At 43.5% G+C, this 6728-nt stretch overlaps 1 pseudogene; it reads left to right on the top strand.

Moving 5' to 3' along the window:
• Positions 1 to 1665: 1665 nt before the first annotated feature.
• Positions 1666 to 3478, top strand: LOC139743901 (uncharacterized; annotated as a pseudogene).
• Positions 3479 to 6728: the final 3250 nt, after the last annotated feature.

Raw genomic sequence — 6728 nt, 5'->3', positions numbered from 1 at the left:
ATGCTGCATATTATAGGCTGCATATTGGTATTGTACTGCACACGAACGAACATGTGAATGTACGCGGAGTGAGCAGTTTGTTGGGTAATCAATAAATCTGCTCGTTTGTGGGAGGAATTTGTGTTGATTCGTACCTGTATTTCTGCATTAATTGTGTGCAGGGATTGGCTGAGGATAAGCCAAATGGTCTTGTAGTGTGGTACTAGGAATGTTAGTGCTTTGTTTAGGTGTTTAGTGTCTGCAATTGGGTGTGTTCACTTGCATGATTATGGAAGGTGGTGAACTTTCAATCAGAGAATTATAAGAGATCCATCCATACAGCAGTTACACTTGTGCAAGAAGAATGCACTATAAATATAGTGAGGTTGTGAGTCACTGTGAAGTACCAGCGATTGAGCACTTTATGCGCAAGTCAGAAATTTTGCATAGAGGAAGTTTTACCTCCTGATGCAGCAAAGGAAGTTTACATGACTCCTCCTAGATCAAAGTCCCCTGATGTTGATTATCACACTAGAGACTGTAGGCCAATAGTGTCTGATAGTGAAGTCAGGAATAAAGAGCTTGAGTCCGAAAAGGCCAGAATAGACCTGGATAAAGGCTAGCTGCTGTGCCAAAACCAGACCAAACCTATCACTTCCGTGCAGACCACAGAAGGGTTAACTCCTGTGTAAAAACTGATTTGTTTCCAATCCCATGTATCATTGACTGCATTGATAGGATAGATAAGGCAAGTTGTATGTGAGTAAATTTGATCTCCTCAAAGGATACTGGAAAATTCCTTTGATACATATGCCAAGGGCAAAAGAGATTTCAGCAATTCCTACGCCACAAGGACTGTATCAATATACAGTCATGCCATTCAGCGTCAAGAATGTGCTGCGATGTTCCAAAGAATTGTAAATGGTGTTATTTCATTTCAGTGAAAGGAAAGCAGGCAGCAGGGATTGTTCTTGACTACATCCACCCTTCTGAAACACCATGAAGCACAGACTCACCACCACTGCCTCCTGTATCTCAAGCCCAAACTCCAGTCACCATCAGGCACAGTCATCATAGTGATGTTTTAGCAATTGAGAGAAAGAGAGGTTGGCAAATGAGAAAGAAAAGCTGGATTTAAGAAGTGAAAAAGGTTTTCCTGCTGAGGAAAATTTAGATGACAATTCAATGACTGAAACATAAAGATCTTTTAGGGTTTTTTTTAGATGCACACATATCATGATATCGCTACACTTTCTTTCTCAGATTTTCCTTATTATATTTCATGAATTGAACAAAGTAATGTAAATGCATGCTAAGTTTTATGCCCCCGCCACGAAGTGGTGCAGGAGGCATTATTTATTTTTGTTGTACACCAGGGTGAGAATCTCATTGTTGGCGTGAAGTGCGACTGCATTGCTTTGGAAGGGAGATGTTGTACCTACATTGCTGGGTTGGCATTCAAGGTAAATGAAGCCAACAAAAAGGGCTTTATTGGTATTGCATGCACCATCTAGTCCTGCAGTTGGAATCATAGTACACAAGTGAAGATCATTCATTCTGCAGCAACACATTAATGGCCAAGTTGACCACTATTTTAGCATTTGAAACCGATCAGTATCTAATTGCCCACCTCGACAGCCACACATGAAGTCTCTTTCTTTAATTAAAGGGACTATTCTTTACCACATGCGTACAGCGAGTCCACAGTCCGCATCGCAGGGTAATCACAGGCCTACAGATGCAGTCATCACCCATGGAAGCCATGATACACTACTTGAATGTGGTCCACGCAAGAAGGTTTTTGACGAGAATGTACAGTTGAATGACACTCAAGCAAGGTATCTTGCTGAAAAGACATTACATCAGAAATTAGCACTCTGGATCTCATAACAAAAACTGCGGATTACCAGTAGTTCTGCTGCCAGCGGGCCAAACACGGAGACACCAATCCAGCTATTATTAGAGGAACTTGTATATAAATATGTTATAGTGTTACTTTTCTGTTGTTTATATACCTTCTGCAGATTGTCAACATTGCTGACGTATGAGTCGAAAAATTAGAACTGCGACTCGAATGAGCAAAGAGTCAAAGACTTATTTATGTTGACAATCAATATTAGTGCCAATTCCTCCCCGATCCTTGCTTTTTTTCCAGGGTTATTTCCGTGAATTCCATGCTCTTAACTTCACTGGTATCTTATCTTCCTCCGGGGATCTGGGGAGTGGATTTCACAGCGGATGTCCTCTGAAAACTGATCAGTTCCAACGGGCGATGCTCCAGTGTAGGAACATGCCAGATCGGGACACAGGATTATCGCCCGCAATGTGCCTTTTTGGCAGATCTATCCGGGACTTCATCCCAATACACCCAGGGAGGTACCATCCACATCACACCTGGAAGGACACCTTAAGCGCGCGAGAGGAAGCGCTCCGCCATCGACACATGCGGGTTTCCGAGCGCTTGTCCCAGCACACCCGCCATCTACCACCCTTGGTCGTTGGAGACTCAGTGCGCATCCCAAACCAGACTGGCCCTTACCCCACCAAATGGGACAAGACTGGCATCATCGTGGAAGTCCGCCAGTTTGACCAATACGTGGTGCGCGTTGATGGATCTGGCCGCGTTACCCTCCGGAACCGGCGCTTCCTCCGCAAGTTTACACCCGTTGTGCCCCGGGCACCACTCTGCATGTCCCCCACCCCGCCCGCTGTGTCACCCTCCTATCCTGTGGTACATCAGTCCCGCCCTGCCTCCACTGATGCACCTCCACCGGCCCGTCTGGACCCACCTCCTGCCACAACCCCTCAAGCCGTTCCACCCATTTGCTCACAGGCCGACGACGTCCCACCCCCTGCAACTGCCCCTCAACCTGGATGCCCGCCCAAAGATCCTGGTCCTTCGGCACGGCTTCCATGGGCACTTACTTCTCTCCCCTTACACAACGCCCCAGGTCTCAAGGAACGCCCCGTTGCTGACCTTGCCACCACCGCGCCTCCAGGACCTCGCCGATCCCCCCGTCTCCACCCCCCAGTATAGCTTAACAAGGGAACATTTTATGGACAAATCTTTGACTGCCTCAAAGACTTGGGGGGCATAGAGGAACTTGTATATATGTTATAGTGTTACTTTTCTGTTGTTTATATACCTTCTGCACATTGTCAACATTGCTGACGTATGAGTCGAACAATTAGAACCGTGACTCGAATGAGCAAAGAGTCAAAGACTTATTTAATTATAAAATGGAATAAAAATTACCTTGATCCCACTTTCAAAGGAAATGCTGCCACAGCGCATGGTCAGCAACATGAACAGATTGCACAATAGCAGTTACAGAACAAGACAGGTACCCAAGTCCAACAAGCTGGTCTCATAGTAAGACCAGAAGAGAGCTGGTTAGGTGTAAGCCTTGATAGGTGGATTGATGAGGTCACTATTCTGAAGATCAAGTGCCCCACATCCCAAAAACTTTCAAAATACAAAAATTCTTTAACTGTGTAGAGCTCCATACTACTGTAAAAGTGGAAATTTTCGCGGTGTTGAAATTTTCACGCATTTCGCGCAATCAGAAACTAGGCGAAAATAAAAGCACGCGAATATTTTTGCTTGCCATATGTTCCTGTGCGTGATGTCTTGATTCCGCGGAATTAAAAACACGCGAAACTCTTCTCACCCAGCCAAGCGCGAAAAATTAATCGTGCGAAAATATCCACTTTTACAGTACATTGTGTTTTATTCCCAAACCAAAGCCCATAAGCTGTGACCGAACACTCAAGCTAGACACGCACATTTCTTTAATGAAGGACAGACTTGGCCTCGCAATGTGGTACGGGGGCTTCACTCGACAATTTAGGAAGTCATGAGTACGAAATGTAATGATTCGGCCTATCATAACCCACCGTAATTTAAGTACCTGAAAGGACAAGATCGGGATCATTCTGTAGGATTTAATCGACCAACCCATCAATCGTCAACTGTTCATTAAATTGTTATGCAGCCCTTTGCAGATCACTGTCTATGACTTCAAGTATGGCCACCAGGAGTAAAAGTAAACCGGCTTTCACCACAGCAATATGCTTGGATTTATTGCCGCTCTCAAACCGACCAGGAAGGTTTTGTAGTGAAGAAAATTGATGATTACATTGTGTGCCTTTCAGACATGAGCGATGTATCTTCATTTAGTTATTCTCTGCCTCCCCCCCCCCCCCCCTCCTAACAGCTCTCCCACCCTTCCCCACTCTCTACTCCTTCCTCGCAGGCTATTTTCTATTCAAGCATATCTTTGTTTCAATAGAATATGACATCCCTATATAAGGGACCGTCGCAAGTACGATTTCCTGATGAATCCGAGATGGTTTGTTTTTGGATTGGTTTTTTTAATACAGATCAGCATGACGCCAATGAAAATATCTTTGATAGAATTGTTAGTTACCGGTGGAAAGCTTATAAATAGAAACATCCTCCCAATGAGAGACAAATACCAAGTAATGATGAGATCCAACAGATGCTCAGCGAAAGGAAAGACAAGCAAAAGGACAACTATGACCACCATGGTCATAGAGAGTTGCCAGACCTCAAAACAGGTCAAAGAGCAAGTCTCAAGGACAGCAGGTCTGGACTACAGACACCAGTAGTTGTCAAAGATGTCACTGTGCTGAGCCGCACTCTTACATTATCCAGACCCTGAATGGCCACTCTCTGAGGAGAAATCAAACTGCTCTGAGAGACCTCAGTACCCCCAAAAGGCGAGTTCACTTTGCACCCATCCCTGACGCCATTCCACCCAGAACCGAACATCCTAACACACCTGGCCGTCTGAGTGTGTATAGAACTAGGAGTGGCCGTCCAATCAGACCATCCAAAAGGTTGATTGAAGAGTGAGTGTTTTACTCCTGATTGTGATATGCTCCTAAGGATTTTAAGGTACAATAGCTTTAATACTCTCTAAAAAGAGGCTAGAACTATAAATGGATTGCCTGCAGTTAATTAAAAAAAAAAGATATCAAATACCCTTGTAACAATTATTTTAAGTAACAAGTACATATACATGTTGAACTCAGAAGTTGAACTATACTTCAATGTCAAGTTCAAATTTGAACAAAAGGATTTTTTTTTTTTTTTGATAGGGAACCGGATTGTTATAGAATCACCATACTCCTAAAAAGCAAATAAGCCTGTTATGTGAAACGCATTATTATGAGCTCAAATGTTGGCTAAGGTTCCTGTGTTTAAGTTTTGGCATATGACTTTTATCTTGAAATAATTCAATTGTCTAGTGTCGGGTACATATAACAACTTTCTTTCAAAAGGAGGGAGAAGTTGTGATATGTGCTACCTCCTACAAACTATGTTAATGTACAAACGTATACAATTTAAAGCTGTGCACTCTATCTGGCCTGTTGCCTTGGCAATAAAGGTAGACTCTCTGAAATATTGTTGCATATTGGGATCAGTTGAATCTGTAGACGTACTTTCAATGAATTATCGCGACATGCGATCAAGTTCATTTAGCAGAGTGATTTATTTGAGAGGTGTCTTTATATAGCATGTCCTCTCTCTTCGAGTGTCAGATTCTGAGTCTTCCTGCGAATCATACAGTTCACTTCTAACATCCATGATACACAATTGGCTATAACATATTAGAAGAGATATGAATGGCCCTTTCCCATATGATTTTCAGCCAACCCGACGGCAAATCTGGCAGAGGAACAACGAAAGTGACAGTAGTAACAACAAGGACAGCCATGACTTGCCCCACGGCTGCCACCAGGCTGTTGGTTCCGACCTGCTCCTCCTTCGCGACCTAAAAGCTCCACTGTCCTGTCTGACGCAGGCTGTGGATGTCTGGTGCAGATGCTCCCACTGTCTTGCAATGCCAAGTGAAAGAGAAAATCTTTGTTGTAAAGAAGTACATTTTGCCAACATTACGGACTTCTCCTCTGTTAAATGCATATCACGACATGAGACTTCGAGAAGGTATGCCTCAGTATTGCCGTGCTTGAAGGCGTCAATGTGATGCGATGGCATGTTCAGGGAATTAATGGAGCCAGTGCTATATTGAACAAGTAAGTCCTAAAGTAGCCTAGACTTGCGCTAATGGTCCTACTTAGGCATAACAAAGTTGATATCTCAAATTCTGTCTTACCAAATTTCATCAAAATCACACAAAATACTTGACATCTTGTTTCCTACAGCTCATGCAAATTTGTTTTGCATCCAATATCGGGAACTGTTGATATAGCCACGACTATTTGCATATTACCGCTCAAAACAAGTCGCTTTGCTGCAAGGCACACAAGCGTGCATTCTGAAACTGAAGTTAGCGATCTCCTTGTAAGAGTATTTGCCAGCTTTTACGTGTGTGCGTGTCTTTCGCAAGTGCTATCACCTCATTATTAGATACTGTAAAACGAGGAATTTCGCATGCATTTTAACTTCGCGAATTTCGTGAGCGCCAAGATTCGCGAAATTAAAATGCACGCGAAAGTTCTTGTCTACACTATATGCACTGAATGCCAGTGGCAGTTCGCGAAAATTTCCTTCCGCAAAAAAGGCCATCGGCTCCAATTAGCAAAAAAATTCATGCCGCGAATATATCATGTTTTACAGTAGCTAACTTTAGCTACACATGTGCCGATACATGTCATGAGCTGATCGCTTACTACATCACACTAGTCCAGATACTGGACGACTTTAATCTTCTGCATTCCCCACACTAACACACGCATATTTGTATACATGCATGCACCCC

The sequence above is a fragment of the Diadema antillarum genome, unplaced genomic scaffold (genome assembly GCF_040938485.1).
Source record: "Diadema antillarum isolate AM-2024a unplaced genomic scaffold, OU_Dant_1.0 seq00001121_RagTag, whole genome shotgun sequence".
In the NCBI taxonomy this organism is placed as follows: Eukaryota; Metazoa; Echinodermata; class Echinoidea; order Diadematoida; family Diadematidae; genus Diadema; species Diadema antillarum.
This window is presented reverse-complemented; position numbering and strand designations above follow the sequence as displayed.